Consider the following 25,271-nt stretch of genomic DNA (forward strand, 5'->3'; position numbering starts at 1 on the left):
ACAATCATATTGTCTGTGACATGTTTTTACTTGTTACATTCCCATCTTACAAAATTTTTTGTTGCCTTATTGGAAATTTTTGCCTTTGTCTGCTCTTTGGGGAAAAGCCTTCCATCTTTCAGTAGTCAGTAATATTTTAGCTGTGGAGTTTTTTGTAGATGGCCTTTCCTTGTTACATATTGTTGGATTCAATTTACTGAAATTTCTTTCGAACTGCAGTACCCCGTCATATTTATAAAGAAACTCCTGGAGTGTTTACAGTTAACATCATTGCTTTGGTATTCTAACCCCAGAGTCTAGCCTTGGGTCCTGGGGACACATACATTTCCAAACAAAATATGACTTGCATCAACTCTTTTCTGAAATTCGGGGAAATCCTACGTTATTGACAAAGGGAAACAACCAGGAAATCATAGCAGTGAGATGTACGGGAAGCAACCCTGTGGTGTGGAGCATGAGTGTGTAAGTTGTCCAGGGCCATCAGCTGCCCTGATGTTCTTCTTGGACAGGAAGGAAATAATTTTTACTTGGGAGAGGAGACAAGTATATATTATCATGTGAAAATGTCCTTTTTACCAGGTAGAAGTTCCTGAATAATAGTACCGCCTGTGTGACATTAGTGAGCACCCTCCCCCCACCCCAGGTTGAGCAGTCCCGGTCTTTAGTCCTGAACACCCACCAGGGGATTACCCCCTTACCTGCTTTGAGTGGACCTGCTCTGTTCACACAAATGACCCAGGACTGCAGACTCCAGGATTGGCCCCAAGTACCTATCGGTTACTCCCCCGCTGCTCCTCGTCCTGCTTCTTCAGCCCCCACCTAGCTTTGTGCAGACTTTCCCCCACGATCTTGCCTCAGACATCTTGGGATGCCACAGCCCACTGTGAACCCAGTGGCTCAATTGATCCTGTCCTTTAGACTTTCTAGTTATACAAGCCAATAAACCAACTTTTTAAAACAATGTTTATTTTTGAGAGAGTGGAAGAGAGAGAGAGCGCGCGCGCACGAGCATGAGCAGTGGAGTGGCAAAGAGAGCCAAGGACAGAGGGTCTGAAGATGGCTCAATGCTGACATCAGAGAGCCCGATGTGACACTTAAACTCACGAACCGCGAGATCGTGACCTGAGCCGAAGTTGGATGCTTAAACAGACTGAGCCACCGAGATGCCCCAGCAAATTCCCTTTTTTATGTGTAAATCCTTTAGAATTGGATTTTTAATCTCTCAAAACGTAAAAAGCCCTGACTAACACAGAAATATTTTATAAAGTGTATTGAATGCCAGACTAAGCAGCTCGAGCATTGATTGGATAGGGAGAGGGAGCCGTTGAAAAGTTTTGAGTAGGTAAGTGGCAGCCTTTTGTTTATTCAATCACTCCACCATTTATTGAGTGCTACTCTCGTACACGGTGCTGGATCATGAGTATCCACTGCTAAACAGCAACACGGTCCCTGTTCGGAGGAACTCACTGTTCATTTCATTCAGTAAATAATGGTTGAGTGCTGATTATGTATAATACGCCGTGGTTAGGGCTTGTTGACATAAGGCACTTAGTTCAAGGTGGTAACAAAAACAGTGCTCTTGGAAGGTCGAGTTGGTCTGCACCAGTGCACAGGTGTTCTGGGTGGACTGGACTCAGATGGTGATGGAGTTCAAGGGCTACTGCAAGAACCAGCTGTGAGATAGGAAAGGCCTGAGCTAGTCTATGGCCATACCACCCTGAAGGCGCCCGATCTCGTCTGATCTCAGAAGCTAAGCAGGGTCGGGCCTGGTTAGTACTTGGATGGGAGGAAGGACCTGAGCTAGAGCAGGGATGGTAGAAGGGGAAGCAGGGGCAACCTTGAAACCACTGAGTGGGGAAGGAACATTGAAGACAAATTGATTGATTGCATGTGGCAGCAGAGAAAAAGAGAAGTGGAAAATGGGATTTGAGGATGACTTGAATGGTGATGCATGAACAATGGCAGAGACATGGGGAGGAGAGGTTGGTTTGAGGGATGGTGAGAATTCTTGTATCTATGTTCATGACAGATGTTGGTTTGTGGTTTTCATATCTTGTGATGATTTCTTTTTCTTTCCCTTGATCAGTCTGGCTAGTGGTTTATCAGATTTATTAGAATTCTCCAAAGACCAGCATTTGGTTTCATTTATTTTCTTATTTTATTTCTATTTCATTAATTTCTGCTCTGATCTGTGTATCATCTTTCTTCTGATTAATTTGGGTTAAGTAATTAATTTTCTCTTCTATTTTTTTTTCTTTTTTTTCTATTAAAAAAATTTTTTTAAGTAATCTCTGTATCCGAAGCGGGACTCCGGCTTACAACTGTGAGATCAGGAGTCGTGTGCTCTACCGACTGAGACAGCCAGGTGCCCCACTTTTTCTTGTTTCCTAAGGTGGAAGCTAAAGTCACTTATTTGAGTCCTACTTCTTTTCTAATTTGGGCATTTAGTCCTGAAAATTTCTTCTCTTAATACTATCTTAGTTATATATACAATGGAATACTACTTGGCAACGAGAAAGAATGAAATCTGGCCATTTGCAGCAATGTGGATGAAACTGGAAGGCATTAGGCTTAAATAAGTCAGTCAGAGAAAGACAGATACCATATGTTTTCACTCATATGTGGAAACTTAACAGAAGACCATGGGGAAGGGGAAGGGAAAAAAAAGATTCAGAGAGGGAGGGAGGCAAACCATAAGAGACTCTTAAATACTAAAAATAAACTGAGGGTTGATGGGGGGTGGGGGAGAGGGGAAAGTGGGTGATGGGCATTGAGGAGGGAATTTGTTGGGATGAGCACTGGGTGTTGTATGGAAACCAGTTTGACCATAAATTATATTAAAAAATACTATTTTAGTATCATCTTACAAATATTGAAATGTTGTGTTTCCTTTTCCATTTAGCTCAGTTTACTTTCTCATTTCCTCATTTATTTACTTATTTTTTAGAGAGAGAGCTTGGGGGAGAGGGGCACAGGGAGGCAGGGAGAGAATTTTAAGCAGGTTCCACGATCAACAAGGAGTCTGATGTAAGGTTTGATCCCACGACACTGGGATCATGACCTGAGCTGAAATCAAGAGTAGAACGCTCAGTCTACTGACTCACCCAGGTGCTCCATTGATTTCTCTCTTTTTTTTTAAATTTTCTAATGTTTATTTATTTTTGAGAGAGAGAGCACAATCGGTAGGGTGGGGGCAGAGACAGAGGGAGACACCGAACTCAGAGCAGGCTCCAGGCTCCGAGCTGTCAACACAGAGCCCGATGCAGGGCCCAAACCCACAAACCATGAGATCATGGCCTGAGCAGAAGTGCTTAACCAAATGACCCACCCAGGTGCCTCTATCATTGATTTATTTATTGACCCATGAGTTATGTAGAAGTGTATTATTTAATTATCAAATATTTGAAAAGAATGTGTGTTCTGCTGTTGTTGAAGGAGTGTCCTGTAAACGTCAACTAATTAGCTCTAGGTGGTTGGTGGTTTTGTTCAAGTTTTCCATATCCTTCCTGATTTTCTGCCTACTCCTATAAATTATTGAAAGGGGTATTGAAATCTCTGACCACATTTGTGGATTTGTCTTTTTCTCTTTGCAGTTATTAGTTTTTGCTTCATGTATTTTGGAGTTCTGTTATTAGATGCATAAATGTTTAGTATTTTCATTTTGATTAACTCACCCATTTATAATTATGAAATGCTCTTCTTTATTCTTCATAATGGCCTTTGTTCTGAAATGGCTTTGTCTGAAATTAATATACCTATTCCAGCTTTCTTATTAGTATAAGAATGGTATATCTTAAGCTCCCTTTCTTATAGGCAACATATAGTTCGGTCTTGTTGATAATCTAAATTGACAATCTCTTCCTTTTTATTGGGGTGATTAGACCATTTACATTCAATGTAAGTGTTGATATGATTAGGTTTAAGTCTGTATCTTTTGCTAGTTTTCTGTTTGTCCCATCTGTTCTTTGTTCCCTTTGTTCTCCACCCCCAGCTTTATTGAGGTATAAATGACAAGTAAAGATTGTACATATTTAAGATTTAAAATATAATGTTTTTTTTTTAGTTTTTTTTTCATAATATTTTATTATCAAATTGTTTTCCATATAACACCCAGTGCTCTTCCCCTTAAGTGCCCTCCACCATCACCACCACCTCTTTTCCCCCCTCCCCCTTTCCCTTCAACCCTCAGTTCATTCTCAGCATTCAGTAGTCTCTCAAGTTTTGCATCCCTCTCTCTCCCCAACTCTCTCTCCCTCCTCCGCTCCCCCTGGTCCTCCATTAGGTCTCTCTTGTTTTCCTGCTAGACCTATGAGTGCAAACATATGGTTTCTGTCCTTCTCTGCCTGGCTTACTTCACTCAGCATGACACCCTCAAGGTCCATCCACTTTCCTACAAAAGGCCATATGTCATTCCCTCTCATTGCCATGTAGTACTCCATCGTGAATATATACCACATCTTCTTGATCCATTCGTCAGTATAATGTTTTGATCTACATGAACATTGTGAAATGATTATCACAATCAAGCTCATTAACATACCCATCACCTCACACAGTTACCTTTTTGTGTGTGTGTGGTGAAAACACTTGAGATCTACTGTCTTAGCAAAGTTCAAGTATTTGATACAGTATTTTTTTTTTTAAGTAGGTTCCATGTCCACTGTGGAGTCCAAGCTGGGGCTTGAACCACAACCCTGAGATCAAAACCTGAGCTGAGGTCAAGAGTCAGTTGCTTAACTGACTGAGCCACCTAGGCTCAATACCCCAATACAGTATTATTAACTATAGCCATTATATTGTACATTAAATATTCCAAACTTATTCATCCTACATAACTGAAACTTCATATCCTATGTCCAAAATCTTCCTATTTCCTTTACCCCTCAGTCCCTGACAACCACCATCCTACTCTGTTCTTATGAGTCCAACTCTTTCAGATTACACATGTAAGTGAGATCATGCAGTATTTGTTTTTCTGTGTCTGGCTTATTTCACTTAGCGTAACGTCCTCCAGGTTCATCTGTGCTGTTGCAAATGGCAGGATTTCCTTTTTTTTTTTTTAAGGCTGAATAATGTTCCAGTGTGTGTGTGTGTGTGTCTGTGTGTGCGCATGCCACAATTTCTTTATCCATCAATTAATTACAGACACTTGTGGTTGTTTCCATATCTTGACTTTTGTGAATATTGCCGCAGTGACTGTGGGAGTGCAGGTAGCTCTTTAAAGATCCAGTTTTCCCAAATCATTTATGGAGAGACTCTCATTCCGCTACTGTGCGATGACTGCTTTCAGCTATTGTAAGATTGGAAAAGTCTTTATTTCCCTTCATTTTTGAAAAATTTTCACTTGCCATAGAATTCTAGGTAGATTCTTATTCTTTGATTACACTAAAGATGTTTTTTCACTGCCTTCTTGCTTGCATTGTTCCAAAGAGAAATATGCTGTGTAACATATTTTTAAATTATCTGGCTGCTTCTAAGATTTTCTCTTTATCACTGGTTTTGAGCAATATGATTATGATCTGTCTTGTAATGGTTTTCTTCATGATTTTTTTGTGCCTGGGAGTCATTGAGCTTCCTGGATCTATGAATTTATAGTTTTCATCATATTTGGGAAAATGTTGTCTATTATTAATCTGTTATTAATCTTATCCAGGGTAATTTCATCTCAGACATTGTAGTTTTCATCTCTTGAAGCTTGATTTGGGTCTTTTAAAAATATATCTTCCATGTCTTAACTTTTTGATCATATGGAATAGTGTTATAAGTCTTTTAATGTCCACTAATTCTCACATCTGTGTCATTTTGGGTCAATTTGGTTAATTTATCTTCCCACCCCACCCCCGCTCTCATTTTGGGTTGTATTTCCCTGTCTCTTTGCATGCCTAGTAATTTTTTAATTGGACACCAGGCATTGTGAATTTTACCTTGTTGAATTCTGGATAATTCTGTATTCCTATAAACATTCTTGAGTTTTATTCTGTGACACAGTTAAGTCACTTGGAAACAATTTGATCCTCCCAGGTCTTGCTTTTAAGATTTGTTAGACAGGACCAGAACAGTGTTTAGTCTAGGGTTAATTATCTCCACAACCGACCCAAGATTCTTCTGAGTGTTCTGCCAAATTTCCTGTGAATTTTGAGGTTGTCCAGTCTGGTTAGTGGGAACATGCAGTATTGTTGGCCTTGTGTAAGCTTAAGTACTGTCCCTCTTCACTTAGCTTTTTCCCTGGCTTTGGGCAGCTTGCTAACATGCTTGTGCTGATTAGCACACTAACGAATCCTCAAGGGGGCTCTAGCTGTTCTTGGTCTTTTCCATTTCTTCCTCTCTGAAACTCATTCCTGCAGATTCCCGCCATTTTGATCTCCCGAGGTTTCCAGCTCTGTCTCTCCAGCTTGGGGAGGTTGCCAGGCTATGCCTGAATTCTCCTTCCCTGCACCGTGAGCTCGAAACTCAAGGTAGTAACGTGGGGCGATCCTGGCAATCGCCTTGTTTCTTTGTTCTCTCCGTCACTGTCATTTGTCGTCTAAAGTTCAGTGGCTTTAAACCTAGTTTTTCCTTTCCCCCCACCATCTTTTGGTTGTTTCAGATAGGAAGGCAAATTCAATCCCCTCACTCCATCTTGGCCAGAATCCTTCTAATAATTTTTGATGGAATGTTTGACATTGTGTATGAAAATTTATAGAGATAATTTGATTCACTGTAGAGTTATTTTCTTACAGAATAGTTTTATTTCAGCTTCAGGCTGGAAGCTGAGAGGCAGTGCTCCTTAATATAATCAGGGATTAAATTGATTTGAAGCTGGGAATAAGTCTTTTTGAGGGCATATTCATTTCTGATTCATTCTTATTCCTAATATATGGCCCTTCAGAGATTTCGGCTGAAAACATGTAGTGTTTATCAGTGTCCCTTTTCCTGAGTGGACCCTAAACTCTTTAGTTTCCCCCTATCCCTCTGAGACTATTGGAAGCACCGCTCAGTCTATGAGTCATTGCTTTTGCTAAGCTTCTCGGCCTTTCAGCTGCTCTTTTAGAATCAGTAAAGGCCTCAAAGGGAAAAGAAGTCAGCAGCGAATGTTGGTCTCAACTTTGTATGTTTCTCATCTCTGTTTTATCTTGGCTCTCAAGACCTCATTGCATTGGCTCTGATACCTTCAAACAGATTTCGAAAAATATCTAACCCGGTGTTTCTGCTTGTGCTTTGTGGAAGAGTTTGTATGCAACAAAATTAATCTACTATTACCAGAAAAAGAAGATGTACCTTCCTTGTTTTATGAGTTACTTTACTATACTTCATCAATGTGTTTGAAATCCGCTTTCTATTCCATAAACATAATTTCCTGTTTAGTGTTAATTCTCAATGTATTGTTACTGTTCCTCTGCCGCCATTTTGCCATTGCACTGCCATTTTTGAGTTCTTTATTTTAATTCAGCATTTGGGGGGTTGGGTTTATTCAGAAAATTTTTTTCTCTAGGAGCCTCCTTCCCCTGTTTCAACTGGCTTGATTTCTCTCCAGGTATATTTGTACGCTGCTATCCCTGAATTATTTCTACTTGTTTTTCTGAGTATATTTACTATTTCTTTACCATCATGTCTTTCTCTTTCTAGACTCATACAGTTGCATGCCGGAACACTTCATCTAAATCCCTGAAGAGGGTTTGGGAAAGTAAACTTGGAGTCCTTGCCTGTCTGAATATGTCTACTCGGTTCTTCCTCTTGATAGTTGAAGCTATATTATTTCCTTACTTACAGAATTTGGAGGCAGTGATGAGAATCTGACAAGAAAGCTATTCTAATTCTTTTGAAGGCAATATGTTTTTCCTCTGTGGGAATTTAAAGGATTTTTTCTTTATTCTCAGTGTTCTGGTATTTCATCATAGTAGATCCAGATAAATATTTTAAAAATTATCTTACTTGGCATTTGACTGGCTTTTTAAATATGCAAGCTAGTGTCTCTTTTTCACATCTGGGGGATTTTCATCTCATTTCTTTTGTTATATTCTCCCCTCTATTCCCTTTAGCTATTCTGGAATTTTCATTAGATCAGTGCTGATACTTCTAAATTTGTCCTTCATCTCTTAACTTTTTTTTCACATTTTTACCTCGTTTGTTCCCCTTTTGCACTGCGTTCTGAGAAAATCACTCAGAAAAACATGTTCTTCAGCTAGAGTGTTTTTTGATATTCATTTTTTTTACTTTCCAATCCTTAATTGGTTTGTTTCTTAACAGCCAATTCTTGTTTTATGAATGTGATAGCCTCTCTAATCTTTCTCCTGATATTAATAATTAATTCTAAGTCATTTTCTGTGTGCTACATCTACTCTTAATAATTTTAATTTGCAGGACTTTCTGTGATCGATTTATTGCAAGGCATCTATCCAAAGAAACCTCGGTCAGCAGCCAACATTCAATGATGAGTAATTTACAGCTTTACTTGTCTCTTGAGAAAAACCCAAGGGGAAATGCATTTTTAATGCCGACCTAACATCTTAAATATTCCTCCTCCCCACTGCTGCGTCCCCAACAAACTTTACACTACTGGTAAGAGATCTCCAAAAATCTCTCCTGACCCTCTCAAATCCCCTCAAATATCCAGTCCACACAGCTTCTTGTTGGCCCCCTGCCTTTGTTCTTCTTCCAACTCGGAATCTCTATGTTCCTTATATTTTTAAAAATCTCTAGGCGCATTACCTGTGGGTTCTCTGCAACAAAGGAACACCTAAGAGCTGTGATGTGGAAAAGACTCTTTGAACTCAGAAACTGAAGTTAGTGAGGGAGGACCGTGAGGGCTCATGCTATCCAAGCGCTGGCCCTGCTAAGACTGTTCCCGAGGAGCATGTGGAAGTTTCTGTAGAATGAATCCCAGTACTTGATAGGAGCACCCAATGAATACTTCTCCAGTTCAGTCTCGATCCTTCTCCTGCTGCCATGAGTTTAACCACTCTTTTGGCCTTGTGGAGGCCAGTCCAGGTGGAGCCTGACTGAGGTCATCATGGTTTCTTTTTTCTTTTTTTTAAGTTTACTCATTTATTATTTCTGAAAGAAAGAGAAGGCACGCGCGCGCGCACACACCCCCCTCAAGCTAGAGAGAGAGAGGGATACACAGAATCTGAAGCAGGCTCCAGGCTCTGACCTGTCAGCCCAGAGCCTGATGCTGGGCTTGAACCCACAAACCGTGAGATCATGACCTGAGCCGAAGTTGGACACTCAACCGACTGAGGCATTCAGTCACCCCAAGTTCATGATGATTTCTCCTCACATACCTCAGAGCCAGAGAGTGGCACATTCCCCCCTTTCTGCCCTATATTGTGTGAAAACGAGAAGACGTTTCACCAAGGAGATATGTTTGTGGTTGCTGGCTGCTTGTGGCTGGCGATCTTCCTTAACAACTTGAAACAAACCCAGGCCATACAGAGCCTCCCAATGTCTGGAGGTAGCATTCAGGTTTCATCTACATTTGCCTCGATTTCCCGAACGCTAGGGTATGAGTGGCTTAAAATCTCACTGCTGGTCCCTTCATGATGCGTCCGCTTCAACTGAAGTCATATTAGTGCATGCAGTCTCCCAGCTTAAATTTTGGGAGGCGGCCCTCCTCAAGCTTTGGATCCTGCTTTAATCTAACCCCCACCCTGCCCCAAGATCTTACTGATCTCAGGTCCACTTTTGTATTTTGGATCACTTCCCTCCCCTAGGTCTACACCTTCTCTTCAGCCGGAGCTTGATCATTTAATCTTGCTTTTGGAGAACAGATATGAGGACCTTTTTCTCTTCCTCAGATTAGCTTCACTGACGGCGAGAATTCTGAAGATTGTGCTGAAGACTCACATGGCTGAAAAAACCTTGACTATACATTAGTCAGTGTTAGTCAACTGGGGTTACAGGCTCTTAATCTGGGTCAGAGCTTGTCAACTCCAGCTGTGCATCAGGCTCCCTGGGGATTATCTGAAAAAGTGTCCCTGCACAGGACCCAGCCCCGGCCAGCAGAATGTGCGTCTCTGAGGGAGGAGTCAGGCCCTGGGGTTTTCTGAACGCTCCCTAGGTGACTCAGTGTGCGGTCAAGGTTGAGAAGCCTGCTCCTAGTGCTTCGGGCCCTTCCCGCCTCCCAGTCTTCTCTCCCGGGAGGTACTGGCTACCGTGGTCCCGAGAAGGGCGGCGTCCTGTCCGCTTCTCACCACCACGAGCTAAGCAGTCGGGCCTGTGGGTTGCAGCCATTCTGCTCTGCTGTTCTCTCGAAAACAAACAAAAAAACAGTGTGGTCACCTAGAGTCCATGAACAACCCTAACATGGGAGTCACTTCACAGTCACTCTGCTCATGTGGCTTCCGCTCTTATCCCATTTCACTGGCATCTCTAATCACAGATCAAAGTCTCCTGATCTGGTGGCTTGAGAAATCCTTCTCGCCAACTGACCGTGTTCCTGGTACCAAGTATTTGACATCAGCGACTTTAAAGCCTCCCTTGTCACCAGCCTCACAGAGGCTGCCAAGTCCCTGGAGGCTGCTGGCCCTGGTGCAGCTTGGGAGGGGGGGCGTGTTGGTCACAAAACCTCTGTCCCCACCCAGGAACAAGTCCTCTTTCTTCATCTGTGGAGGTCAGGTTTAGGTGACGCCCAATTTACGACTTCAGACTTGCTCAATTTGGTAGACCTGCAGAATGTGGCATACGTTTGGTTTTTCTCTAATATATGCAGTTCCAACAGCATATTCTCCCTCAAGTTTGCCGCCTTGTCTCACAATTTCCACCCCCTCCCCTTCTGAGCTATCTGGGGTGAACGTCAGAGCTATTGCAGTTTGCATCTGGGCAACTCCTGTTCTTTAATATCCTTGTTTTGATAGTCTGACATTTATGGTGAACACGTTTTCTTGTTCAGGGTTAACACAAAAGTTTTAATCTGAAGTCCAGCTGATTCTCACATCTTAAAACACCAAGATGGTTGGGGCGCCTGGGTGGCTCAGTCAGTTAGGTGGCCAACTTTGGGTCAGGTCATGATCTCATGGTTCATGTGTTTGAGCTCCGCATCAGGCTCTGTGCTGACAGCTCAGAGCCTGGAGTCCACTTCAGATTCTGTGTCTCCGTCTCTCTGTGCCCCTCCTCCACTCATGCTCTGTTTCTGTCTCAATAATAAGTAAAAAAAAAAAAAAAACATTAAAAAAATTAAAGAAAACCCCAGCAAGATGGCTTAGAGTGTCTCAAAATGCAGTCTGGGCTTAAAGACTTGTGCCTTGTGGGGGGAAGGGATGATATGGTCAATGACTATCCCACGCATGACCTTTTCCTCTCTTCCTTCTCTACTTAGGAGAAAGCAAAACTCTGTGAGTAACTGGAGAGAGAAAAGATGTAGCATACCCACACCTCAGCCAACCAGACACACAAAATTAATTCTTGACTTCACAATCCAAGCTGTATGGAGTCTAAAGAAGAACTTGGTGGATTCTCCTCATCCATTCGTCCATCTTGTGTGCCTGTGGCCACTTCTTCTGTGAGTAGAGAGCAACTTCCTTGAACCATGTCAACATCTTTGCTTCTTTTCCACATCCCTTGATCTTTTTATTACCTCTGTTGTTGGCTGTCAGTTACACTGTACTCCATCCAGTTCCCCTCTTGGATGGAGGAGGAGAAAGCATTCGGTCCTGCGGATGGAAGCGGATGGTGGCAGAGTTCATTGTAGTGACATGACCCTCGGGAGAAACAGTTAAAACCAATCAGACATTTCTGTGGACGATAACTTCCTGTTGGTGTATATTTTGAACCTAATATGCTGAAAGAGCTCGTGACTCCTTCTTAGTTTTTAATTACATTAAAAAAAAAGCCTCCTCCTATTATCTCAGCTTTGAGATGTTTCAGGCTCCTCCAAGTGGAGTGAGAAGAAGACACACACACACACACACACACACACACACACACACACACACAACTATGCCTCCATAAATATCAGAGGTAACTTCTCTTATTTCTTGTGTCAGTTGAGAGCTTGGTGCCTGTGCTTTCATGGCAATAGATTCCCTCAAACATTCTCTGAGCTTTGTAGGTTCATGTTTGTGTTTGAGAACTCCTGCTTGTATGGCTGTGATACTTGGTCGGATCCTAAGTTTGTTTCAAGGATCATAGGGCTGGCGGAGGGTGGGGGGTGCTTGGCTGCCTCTGTCTCGGCTGGGGCCTGCTGGCTTCCTGGGGCAGTTTTATGCAGAGAGTTCATGTTGTTGCTGTTCACTGCTCATCATGAGCCCCTGGAGAACATGGGACAAGAGAGAGAGAGAGAGAGAGACGGCAAGCACTCCGCATGTAGTTTTCAAATTAACCACCTAGAAGACTGCTCAACCCCCATGGGGACATCCCTTCTGATGCATTAGTGAGTCACATACTATAGACTGAAAATCACTGCTGCATGACCCTTAATATTTATGATCACCCAGAGATTTTAACCGTGTGAAGAAAGGCTTAAATGTTAACTGATGGTATGGCCATTTTTCTGGAAGTACAATATTTTATTAGGCACAAAGAGCCACATAATATCGGACTTATCAGTCATGATGCCCAATTGAGGTGCTTTTAGTTTAAAAAGACTGCTCACTTAGTAGTAGTCACATCCTGGCTTACACGCAGAAACGTTACATGACATTGTGATATAATTTGTCACCATATACGCCAAAATCTGCCACAAAATTTTAAAAACATGATCAAAGAACCCAATTTGAATTGTAGCAGAATTGTATTATTTTTCTTTGAAAATTGATCATCAATAGGTATATATCATCATCCCTATTAATGGGAATATTTACTTGGCCGCTTAAATCGCTTTATTTCCTGGGTAGGCTGTGCCAGGAGATCTGTTCTCAAGGGAGTAGGTACTGGCTTATAGTGAAGGGTGCCATCTGCTGGTTCTATGAATTTTCTCTCTAACCCCAGGAATTCTCTTTCAGGACTCTTGGATTCTAATATTTCCTCCATGCTTGGGGCACCCTCCCCCCCTTATTGTGCCGTCCTAACAGCATAAACACAACACACAACACAGAGTCCCCGTGTGGTAATGGACCCTAATGGTGCTTGTCGCTCCTTGACTGTGCTGCACCCTTCACTTGCTTCTAATGAATAGAATCTCACAAAAGCAATGGGCTGTCCCTTTTAAGATTGGGCCACAAAAGACTATGACCTCTGTCTTGGTCACAACTCTCTCTCTCTCTCTCTCTCTCTCTATCTATCTCTCTCTCTCTCTCTCTCTCTCTCTGATGGTGGTCTGGCTTGCTTTTTCTGAGGAAGCCAGCTCCCATGTTGTGATGGACATCATGGAGAGGTCCCCACGGCAAGGAACTGAGGGCAGTCTCTGGGCAACACCAGTGAGAAACTGAGGCCTTTGCTGAAACCAAGAATCTCAGTCCAGCAGCTTGTGAGGAACACAGTCCTGCCAACAATGGCCTGAGCAAGCTCAGAAGCAGATCCTTCCCCCATGGAGCCTTCTGATGAGACTGCAGCCCCGATCAATACCTTGATTGTAGCCCTGTGAGAGTCCCTGGTTCCTGATCCACAGAAACTGTGAGGAAATAAATGATGTTTTGAGCCGTGATGTTTTGGGATAATTTCTTATGCAGCAGTAGATAAGTCATTTAAGGGTCTCTGTTGGCTCACTAATTTTGGTGGATTTTCCAAAGCTTTAGAAGCCTCCTGTCTAAATTTTGCTTAAACCTCATAGAGACATTCTGCTGTGCCTATTAGACCTTGTATCTGCAAGGGAGTACTTCTGGAAGCTTCTGGGGCCATTTGGTCTATGGTCCTACAAAAAAGATGTCACCAAAGGTAGGTCTTTATCATACACCAATGAGTGAGCATTTCAAGGTAAGAATACTTTCCAGAGTAACATGGGATATTTTTATTATTAATTTTCACTTGTAAGAGTAAAACATGAACCCATTCTCCTGGAGAGAATGCGTTATAAATAAAGATAAAGATAACATCCCCCTTGACAGTAAGCTGATCCAGTTCGCTCTGCTCCCTACCTCTCCACTCTTCATTATGAACGTGGAGTAAATCTTTCCAGAACTTAAAAAGCATATGTGTTAACATGCCTGTGCCTGTTTTTGTTTTACAAAAATAATACTCTCCTGCACGTATCATTCACTGTTTTCACTCCTTGCTTTTCTTTTTTTTTTTTGATTCAACGATCTCGTCCTCTTCTGAAATCCCTGTTGATACTTGGGCATCTAGTTCATTATTAGTTGTGCGGTGATGAAAAGACCCCATTTTATTTGCCTTGTATTTAGGTTGTTGCCAGGTTTTCACTTTTACATACAATGCCAAGGTGAACATCTCCTACCTGTCTATTCCATAGTGTGTTTTCTAGAGCAGATACTTAAAAGAGCAGATGCTGAATCATATAAGGCATGTGTGTTTAGTCTTAGCAACATCACCAAATTGCTCGACAAAATGGCTGTGCCAAGTTAGGCTTCCTGCAGTAAGGAAAGTGCCTCTTTGCCCTAAACTCTGCCAAAGGGTCATATTTTCCATTCTGGTGGGTGAAAAATGACTTCTTGTTTTAGTTTGCATTCCCTTGGTTATTGGCGAGGTTGAAAATCTTTTCATATATCTATTGGCAGGTTTCTCCCCCTTTTTACAGGGCTTCTAGAAATGTTGCGTGGGAGGGAGTTGGGGGGAGGTGGGGAACGTGTGGATTTGAAGTTGGACGCCAGCGACCTAGGGGAGTCACATACCAGTTCTGAGAACATCAGATCCCCATTGCTGATAGCACCGCATGAGAGCCTGGGAAACACTGAGATCAGACGCACCGGCTCCCTTTGGGGGAGGAGGCATGGCCCGCTTCAGCTGGGATGTTAATCTGGGGCGCCCCTGGGCTTATCCGGGACAGAAACTTCTTGCCGCTCCCCGATATTACTGTGAGGAGGCAAAACAAGGGGCTTGTGATATTGGCTTCATTCACTGCCTCTGGTTCATACAAAATGAGTTGCTGCCACCCTGGGGGGTGGGTAGGGCAAGGGATGGGTGGTACGTGGGGCCCCCCTGGGCAAGACTACTAGACATCTTAATAGGCAGGATTGACAGGGGCCTAGACTCAAAACTTCAAGTTTGGGACATGTCCCGCCAGCAAGGCAGGAGGCATCAGGGTTGCCTGACGGAGGAGGGGAACTAGAGAAATAGTTGCAAAAACAAGACCATTTCTGGTCCTCAAGTTTCTTCCCTGCCAAATATGTACATTTATGAATTTTAAAGAATTTCTCATATCTGTGACTCACTCCTTTCTCAACATAGTTGAAGATGGCTAAACTTGCTATTTAGACCACGGGTTACAGAACCGTGGTGGAATTAGAAGAGGAACAGATTGATCCAAAGATCTTTATCTTGCAGCTGGACACAGAGACTGAGGAGACTCCAGTGTGAATCTTGTTGTGAAGTCGGAGCGGCTTCTAGGTTGTAAGGAAGAAAACTCACATTATTTTAGATCCCAGCATTTGGGGAAGTGTGTATATGGGCAGATGCCACCAACAGGATGGATTGCTTTGGGAGGGGGTGGGGAGTGACCAGCCTAGGGCGATCCGTCCCTTCTGGGCACTTCTCTAGGTGTGTACAGTCGTTGTGGAAGGATACGTGGAGGATCTGGTGGAGCTCCCGCTGCAGAAACTAAAGAGGCCCCTGAAGGCTGCATCTGCCAGATTCTTCCTCTCGCGTCTGCAGTAGAGCCAAAGTGTCAGCATGGTGCCTGAAATATGTGAGTGTCACTCATTCTCCTGGAACTTTTAATCCTTTAATCCTAAACAGAGTGAAGCAACTCAGTTCATTCATTCCAGGGGCTGTGCTGGGAAAAACTGTCAAGATACTCCAGTTAGAGGCTCTCTGCAACTCCCTGGTTCTGTTTTGTTCCCCCAGATGAACAGACTCACTTTATCGATCCATTCTCCATCAACGTCTGGGGCTGTCTCAAACAGTGCTACTGTGAACATGCTTGCTTCTCCCGTGGTGCACACATCTACACCTGTCTCTGGGGCCTATACCCAGGAGGACCTGTGCAGGGTGGCAGTGAGTTGTAATAGAGATGAAGCAGCTCCCTTTGACTTATTAAGATCTAATGTTAAGTGGTATTTTTGCCTACTTCCAGGACCACGCAAGGACCTCAGAATATTTCCTTTATACCCCCTCCTGACCTGTATGCTATTGTAGTTGTGTATGTTAAGCCTCCCCACAATTATTGTTATTGAATTGAACGGTCAATATTAGAACTGCCCACATATTCCACCCGTTTACTTGTACTTCATTCCTTCCTGCAAATCCAAATTTCCATCCGGGATCACTTTCCTTCTGCTTGAATGACACCCTTTACAATTTCTTTTAAGAAAATTCTGCTGAGCGGCGGCGGTGGCGGCGGCGCGGCGGCGGCCGGCCAGCACTCCCGGCCCCGTTCGGACTGGGAGCGAGCGCAGCGCAGGCACTGAAGGCGGCGGCGGCCAGAGGCTCGGCGGCCCCCAGGTGCGGGAGAGAGGCCGGCGACGATGACTGAGTACAAACTCGTGCTAGTTGGAGCTGGTGGCGTAGGCAAGAGTGCCTTGACGATACAGCTCATTCAGAATCACTTTGTGGATGAATATGATCCTACAATAGAGGATTCCTACAGGAAACAAGTAGTAATTGATGGAGAAACCTGTCTCTTGGATATTCTTGACACAGAAGGTCAAGACGAGTACAGTGCAATGAGGGACCAGTTCATTAGGACTAGGGAGGGCTTTCTTTGTGTATTTGCCATTAATAATACGAAATCATTCGAAGACATTCACCATTATAGAGAACAAATAAAAAGAGTTAAAGACTCTGAAGATGTACCTATGGTCCTAGTAGGAAATAAATGCGATCTGCCTTCTAGAACAGTAGATACAAAACAGGCTCAGGATTTAGCAAGAAGTTATGGAATTCCTTTTATTGAAACGTCAGCAAAGACAAGACAGGGTGTTGACGATGCCTTCAACACATTAGTTCGAGAAATTCGAAAACATAAAGAAAAGATGAGCAAAGATGGTAAAAAGAAGAAAAAGAAGTCAAAGTGTATAATTATGTAAATACAATTTACACTTTTTTCTTAAGGCATACTTAAGTAAAAGTGGTAATTTTTGTACATTACACTAAATTATTAGCATTTGTTTTAGCATTACCTAATTTCCTGTTCCATCCAAGCTGTTAGCTTTTATCTTGAATGCTTATTTTAAATGACAGTGGAAACTTTTTTTCCCTCTAAGTGCCAGTATTCCCTAAGTTTTGGTTTTTGAACTAGCAATGCCTGTGAAAAAGAAACTGAATGAACACCTGAGGTTTCCGTCTTGGGGTTTTTGGTGCATGCATTTGATGACTTCCTATTTTTCTTACCAATTGTGAACTTTGGTGTGAAACAAATTAACGAAGCTTTCGAATCATCCCTATTCTGTGTTTTATCTAGTCACATATATGAATTAATTACTAATTATAACTTCAGTTGAGATTTCATGCTTGCTTTTACTGAAACATTGAGGGAACATGAATTTATGGGCTAACGTCCTATCGTTTCAGTCACCCTTAATGAGTGTAAAGTTCCGCTGTTCATAAAGGTTTTCTCCATCTTTTCACTGCTGTTTGCCACAGTCACACTTCCCAAAATATATTTTTTTCTATAAAGATAGGAAAAAATGGAAAAAAAACAAGGCAATGGAAACTATTAAAAGGCATTTACTTTCCATATTAGATAAGTTCCTACAATACTCTAGCGTTTCCTGCTAAAGCAGACCCAGTATGTGATGAGGATTATAGCAACCATTTTGGGGCTATATTTACATGCTACTAAATTTTTGTAATAATTGAAAAAATTTTAACATGTATAAAAAATTCCCATGGAATTAAATATAGTCTCCCTGTGTCAGATTGCTCTTTCTTAGTGTAACTTTAAATCTTTCCTTAAAGTTCAGTCTTAGAAAATAGTTTTAATTCTGGTAGTGACATTAAAGATTATTTGGGCCAGTTAGCTTTGGTAGATGTTAAAGAGACCAAGGCTGCAAGGCCAGGCCTTGTGTAAACCTTTGAGCTTCGTTAAGAGTTTCATGATACGGACCGCACCCCTGGGGCCTCCCAGTGTGGTCATGGGTGGTCAGAAGTGGGGGCCAGCAGAGTTTGAATAAGACTGACGGACCAGGAACGTCACTTTTGCTTAAAAAACAACAACAAAACTTTTTAAAAACATTATTTTAAATGAGATTTTGGGATGGGGATGTCAAGACTTTAATTTTTTTTTAAACAATGAAGTGAAAAAGTTTCAGAAGCTCTAGTATTGGCTAGTTCTCATCACTGGCTAAAGTAACATTTCATAAACACTTGACAAGTATGGTCCATATCTAAGAATATATAATGCTTAAAGAATACATTAATAACATGATTCTTTCAATGCATTTAAGATTTTTAAATATCTGAAGTGAGATGGTGTGTTGAGGTGAAAATATCTGGACTAGGAGGAAGGTGACTTAGATTCTAGTTACATGTCTTTTACAATTCAATTTTGGGCAAATCACTATCCATTTCTTCATGTTAAAAGAAGTCATCTCAGCGGCTATAGCTAGCATTATAGCTATGTGATTTACATTCAGTTTACATAAGGATGTACCTATTTGTCAATCTCAGCACAATCTGTAACTTGTTACCTGCGGTCTCTTCAGTGCCAGTCTTAGGCAAAGTTGTGCAAGAGGTGACTTTTATTTTTGAGTATCTGTTCTCCAGGATCGGTATCAGCACTCTCCCCCGCATTAGTGCCGTGTTGCCTGCCTTCCCTTCTACATGGCCCATGACTTCATGCTTTCCTTTTAATCCTTCTAATTCCTCTAACCTCAAGATTTAGTGCCGCTTTGGATATCTCTGTGAAGGCTTCCCATCAAGTCACATTAGTCAGGCTCAACATAATCTGACGTACTATAGTGAGATTGAACCTAATAGATAATTTTTAGGTGGTAGCTATATAGCAATTTAACTTTGATCCTTTTGAACATCATCCCTTTGCCACTTGATCCATTAGTGTCTAAAGAGGACTTTTCATACCTGCTGTGAGTAGACAGAACCCTATCTGATGGAAGAATTTAATAAGGGTAGTACTGAAAGATTTCCTTAGATAACCTAAAATTGGAACTAGCCCTGGTAACACTGATACATTCCATTATTTTGATAAGCAAAATCTTCTTACAATGAAACATACCTTAAAATTTAATGCACAAAGATTACTTTTTAGCAGAATTCATTTATTCAACAAATATTTGAGTGCCTACTAGATGCCAGGTACTACACAAGGCACTGGAGATATTACAGTATCCCCAAAAAGGGACATAATCCCTCTCCTTAAGTAGTGCTGGTATTTTAGAGTGGTCTGTAATATCTTGGAGAGGCATTTGGCACATGACCCAAAGATACCATAATGCATATTTTAGTTTTGCAAAGAAGGGATATGGTCTCTAAGGTTTTTTCCAGTTCTAAGATATGTGTTTTGCTCGATTCCAATAAAGCTGTTCAATCAAGCCACTTTATATAAATCACCTTACTTCATTATTTTAAAGGAGTAAACTTGACTATATATTGTTTTTTATTTGGGATAATTATGTGATTCTCTTGGGACAACTAATAGTACATATTAAATCATATATCAGATAATAACATTAAAATTCCCAAGTGTGTATTATTCTAGTTGGTGTCTTTGTATAACAATTAAAAACAGACTTAAAATTAAAGAATTGAATTTTAAAATAGTTTTATTTATCTGGGTATGAATAAACAGATGCCTGAACTAATTCACAGAAAAGGAAATTTCTGAATAAAAAATCAGTCCAGTTTCTGAAATGCTGTGCTAAATAAGACTTTATCATACTTCCTCTTGTTTCTATACAAGAGAAAGAAATCGCCATACGTCAGGAATTGCAGTGCATAACTGACGGATTTTTTAGGACTCTTGAATTTTTTGATGTAGCTGGGCAACTTTTTTTAGGCGGTGGTAATTATCCTTAAGATGTGAATTTTGAATGGTTTGACAAAAGGTTTGTTTTTGTAGAGATTTTAAAAGGGGAGCCATAATCCTAGAATAAATTTATGTAATTATTACGGCCTTAAAGATAAAAATCCTTGTTGAAGTTGAAAAAATTTGCTAAATTACATAGTTTAGACATTAATATGTTAGTGGAAGAATGTAGCAGAAGTATGTAGTATAATTTCAGTGAACATTTCCAATTAGGAATTCTAGGCTCTATTTTAACTGAGTCACACTGCATAGGAATTTAGAACCTAACTTCTAGGTTATCAAAATCTTTGCCACCCTTGCACAATTTTGTCCTAATATATATTAGAAACTTTGTGAGGCATGTTCAGTTGCAGTTTGCACAAGTTCATCTCATTTGTATTCCAGTGATTTTTTCTTCTTCTAACATTTAACCATTTTTTCTAAACAATATACACACATTCAGTTTTTTTGGTGGGCAAAAAAACCTGTCATTTCCATTGTCAAAAAATAATAATTTCTTGGTAACTCTGTATTAATGTTTTTTTTTTTTTAAAAACCCCATCAGTTACTTTAAAACTGAATTTATATTTAATAATTTCTGTGTTGGGTAGCATGGGTAGCATGAAATCTGCATTGCGAAATTGAATAGCATACAACTGGTAGCTGTAAATTCCTTCAGAAAGTGAAAATGATTTCTTCCTAAAGATGTATTTACATGAGTTCTTGATTAGTCATAACTAGGTTAATCATTGTTTTTGTTTAATAGTTTTAAGTGCCTGTTTGGGATGATGAGAGGCAATTTATATGAATTTAGGAAAAAACAAAGTTTTCACTTGCAGAAATGTCAATTACAGAGGTCCCCCACCCCATAGAGCTAAATGGGTTATGTAATGTTTTATCCAAAAGTTTCCAATTCCACTGTCTTGTGTTTTCATGTTGAAAATACTTTTGCATTTTTCCTTTGAGTGCCAATTTTTTACTAGTACTATTTCTTAAGGTAACATGTTTACCTGGAATGTATTTTAACTATTTTTGTATAGTGTAAACTGAAACACGCACATTTTATATGTGCTTTTTTTTGTGGGACATATGGAGTGTGATCCAGTTGGTTTCCATCATTTGGTTGCGCTGACCTAGGAATGTTGTTCATATCAAACATTAAATTTAAAAATGACCACTCTTTTAATTAAAATTAACTTTTAAATGTTTATAGGAGTATGTGCTGTGAAGTGACCTGAAATTTGTAATATTTTTGTCATGAACTGTACTGTGCTCCTAATTATTGTAATGTAATAAAAATAGTTATGGTGACTAAAAATAAATTCTGCTGGTGAGGGATTCCATCAGTCCTTTGTCTGAAAATATTTATTTTCCACCATCATTTTTGAAGGGCATTTTCATTGAATACATCATTCGGGATGGGCAGCTAATGACGCTCAACACTTTGAGGAAACCATTTCATTTTCTTCTAGCTTGTTGTGTTAAAAGAGTATTCGTCAGTCTCATAATTGCTCCTTTGAAAGTACTTGTCTGTTTTGTGTGAATTCTTTTACGATTTTTTTTTTTTTTGGCTTTTGTTTTCCGCAGTTTGACTCTGATGCGACCAGGTGTGGTTTTCTTTGTATTTATCCTGCTTCAGGTTAACAAAGTAAACATCATTGAGTCCATAATGATATAAACAAAGAAAAACTAATGGGGGAGAAGAGACAAATCTTCTGCAGAGAAGAATTCCTTTCTCCTGCCCCAGTTGTCCCAGCTTTGGCCATTAGTAGCTCCTTTGGATTGTGTCCTGGGCTCCTCTGAGATACTCCTAATATTTTGTTTTTTTGAGCACTTCCTGATTTTCTGATACTTCAAGGTGCTCTGGGCTCATTGTGTATTTTTCCTGCTCCAGTTCGGGAAACAATCGTTTCTCCAAGGGACCCTGATTCTTTTTATCAGAGAATAGCATTAGAAACCAATAAGGATCACTCTTTATAGTTGTTTTCTTCTTGCAGATATTTTCAATCCTGTATTTTATTTCTTTAAATGCAGTAAGGATTTTTTTTCCCCAATTACTCTCTGTTTGACATTTTGCTAAGTTTGATTCTGCACTCTTGTTTTATCTGTTTCCCACTCATGGTGACTAGTTCTCTCCTATATGTCTGGTTATTTTTCATTTGATGCTGGTTACTGAACCTGAAAAATTATTTTGTTGGAGATTCACTGAAGCCTAGGATGAAGTTGCTTTTCTTAAAAAAAATAGAAAGTTTTGCATTTGCTTTTTCTTCTTGGGTTAGCCCCAATCTGCAACCACTTTAAATCAAGTACATAGCTTTAGTTTCCCAGAACTACTCAGGCAGTGTGAACCTAGCTGCAAGTTCATGGTCACAACCTCACAGGGAAGGATCTCCAAGCCAATGAGGTCCCAGCTTAACATGGGAAAGGCCTCCTGTTACTTTCTCTACCTCGGGCAGGCCCTGGCCTTGTGTTGTGTCCAAAGTTTCCCATTAAGCTGCTAAAATCCAAGCACAAGTGTTCCTTATTAGCAAATCCCTTGGGGGTAAAAGTGAGCCTGTGCTTTGAAACTCTGTTTCTTTCTATAGGCTCCTGGTTTCTCTTGGATTTTGGCCTGGTATTTGCTTGCTTTTTTATTAGTTTTCTTTAACACCGTTAAGACTTTAAAAAGTTGATCCATAGTTTTAGTTGTTTTCATGGGGATTCATGGTACCATTAATACAGCGGATCTTCCCTGGAAATTGTTTTTTCCATCTAAGGACTGTCTTTCTGCAGTTCTGGAAATTCTCAGACATTATCTCCTTAAATATTGCTGCTTGCCGATTCTTTCTAGTTTCAGTCTCTGGAACTTTCATTAAATAGGTTTTGGTGCCTCTCAAATCTATCCCCCTCACTCTTAATTACTTTTTCATACTTTAAATCTTTTTATTACTGCGCCTCTGAGTGATTTGCTCAGCTCTGTCTTCTAAATCACCAATCCCCTTTTTGTGCCCATTCCTGTTGATCTCATTATGTTGGTCATTTGTCAGTTTTTCTCTGGTTCATTCCCCACCCTACTCTGTCCTGGTTCATATTGCAGGGACCTATGTATCCCATGATCCCTTTGGGCAGGTTTGGCCAATGGGAGGTATTGGCAGATCCCTTGGGGGAGAGGGAGAGGAGAGAAACTAGGGACTTCTCCTCTGTTTGGGTGTTGAGCAGTGTCTCCGGAAGGGACCGTGTGTCTCTGTGCCTCCATCTTCTGCTGGAGAGCCGCACCTTCCACGGTGGCAGCTCCTGCTGTGGCTCTAGTTCCCGGCACATGGCTCTAAATGCTGGGTTCGCATGGCGCAGCCTTGTCTGCTGTCCCTTCAGCACAGGCGTGGCGGTAGCTCCTTGCTGATTTTGAACTCTGGGATGCCTCGCTGCCCGCTCTTGGCTTCTCAGTTTCTCTATTACCTGTGCAATACATTCCTTATATTAATTTCCCTCTGTTGGAAATATCTAGATTTTTCTTTTCCTGACTGGACTTCGGCTAATCTACCATCTAAAAATTGTATCAGTCATTTTTTTTTAATTTTCAAGATTTTCATGTGTTCCTGATTCATAACCACCTGCTTTTGTTGATTTTAAATACATATTTTCAAATCCTTTCCAGATTGTTCTATTATTTCTACTTTATTTTATGTGACTCTTCTTACATGTGGGCCTCCTTTTGCAGTGCTGAGTTTCATTGTAGCCTTTGCAAAAAAATTTTTTAAAATTTTAATGTTTATTTATTTTTGAGAAATAGTGAGAGAGAGAGAGAGAGAGCACATGAACACGAGCGGGGGAGGGGCAGAGAGAGAGAGAAAGACACAGAATCTGAAGATAGGCTCCAGAGCCCGACGTGGGGCTCAAACCCATGAACCCAAGATCATGACCTGAGCTAAAGTTGGACACTTAGCCGACTAAACCACCCAGGTGGCCCTGTAACAATTTTTTTTGAATGGTTATCTTTATGGAGGATTTTTTTGGTTTTATTTTCTTTCCCACTTAATGTCCCTGAAAAGTGATTTCAAGATTGCTTCAGCCCAGTAAACATAGAAGCCAGGGCTCAGGGCTTTTGCCTTGCAGGCATATATCTGAGTTCCAAACCAGGAGCTCACATAATATGTACAGCTGCTGGCTGGTTGAGCCAGTCTCTCTTTCTTGCCCCCTCCCTGGGAGTACTTGGTAAGCCTGCAGATAGAGCTGGCGGACATGAGCTCTGTGCATCTGTCCCTCTACTGGGAATAGGGGGGGTGGGAGGAGAGGGTGTGGTGGTTCCTTATTCCTTGGTTGCAGTTGCAATTCCAGACTTTATGTCTGAGTCAGGTCCTTCCTGGTCTCTAAGGGCCTGCACTTAAACAGCTGTGGCTTTCCACTTCGCTTCTTGTCCGTGATTTAAAAAATCATGTCCCTGAATATTTTCTGAAATACTGTATCTATCATTTTTACATTTTTGAAACAGAATCAGGGAAGTTTAGCCTATTTATTCCTCCTGAGTCAGCACAACCCTTAACCATAGTACAGCCTAAAGCCTTGCTGCTCAAAATGTCTGTGCGGTGTGTTTGAAATGCAAAATGCCAGGCCCACCTGAGCCCTGCTGAATCAGAGAACGCTCTTTAGGGGCGCCTGGGTGGCTCAGCCACTTAAGTGTCCAACTTGGGCTCAGGTTATGATCTCGGGGTTCATGGGTTTGAGCCCCGCATCGGGCTCTGTGCTGACCATGCAGAGCCTGCCTGGATTCTCTCTTTTTCAAATTAAAAAAAAAAAGGGAAAAAGAGAAAATGCTCTTTAACAAAGGGCCCAGGTGATTCATTTACATATTAAAGTGTGAGGAGTACTTGGCTAAAGGCCAATTTTCTTCTGTTTAACTGTAGACCTGGACACAATTAGACCCTTAGAAGCTTTTACTGCCCTGAACGCCACCACTGCCTCACTGTCCTCCTAGGACTTCCATGCTGATGTATCCTGCATTTCGTTATGGTTTGGTGTTAAAGACCATCATTTTCATAAGCGATCATAACTTAGTTTAACCACGTATTTTACGACTTCTTTACTTGCCATTGTTCCTTGTGTTATAGGAGGGCGGGGGGAGGCACTGGTATTGTCTCACGGAGTGAAGAATGGAGCTCGGGGCAACAAAGCGTGAGCAAAGCGAGAGAGTTTATTGAGGGAAAGCACCCAAGAGTAAGAGGGGGCCCGAGTGGGTAGCTGCTGAGGAATTGTGTCCCTCACTTCTTCCTGGGACCTTATCAGAGGGTTGGTGAGACTCCCCGCGTGG

The 25,271-nt window shown here is 41.3% G+C and overlaps 1 long non-coding RNA gene and 1 pseudogene across 1 annotated transcript; both read left to right on the top strand.

The window, feature by feature from the left end:
- Nucleotides 1-1,668: 1,668 nt before the first annotated feature.
- On the top strand, nt 1,669-13,558 carry LOC115284368. The gene is made up of 3 exons (XR_003905174.1): nt 1,669-1,769; nt 11,294-11,476; nt 13,255-13,558. It is a non-coding gene; the product is annotated as an uncharacterized LOC115284368 (long non-coding RNA).
- Nucleotides 13,559-16,490: 2,932 nt separating this feature from the next.
- LOC115284079 lies at nt 16,491-17,051 on the top strand (annotated as a pseudogene).
- The last annotated feature ends 8,220 nt before the right edge of the window (nt 17,052-25,271 follow it).

Source organism: Suricata suricatta, chromosome X (genome assembly GCF_006229205.1).
Source record: "Suricata suricatta isolate VVHF042 chromosome X, meerkat_22Aug2017_6uvM2_HiC, whole genome shotgun sequence".
NCBI lineage: Eukaryota > Metazoa > Chordata > Mammalia > Carnivora > Herpestidae > Suricata > Suricata suricatta.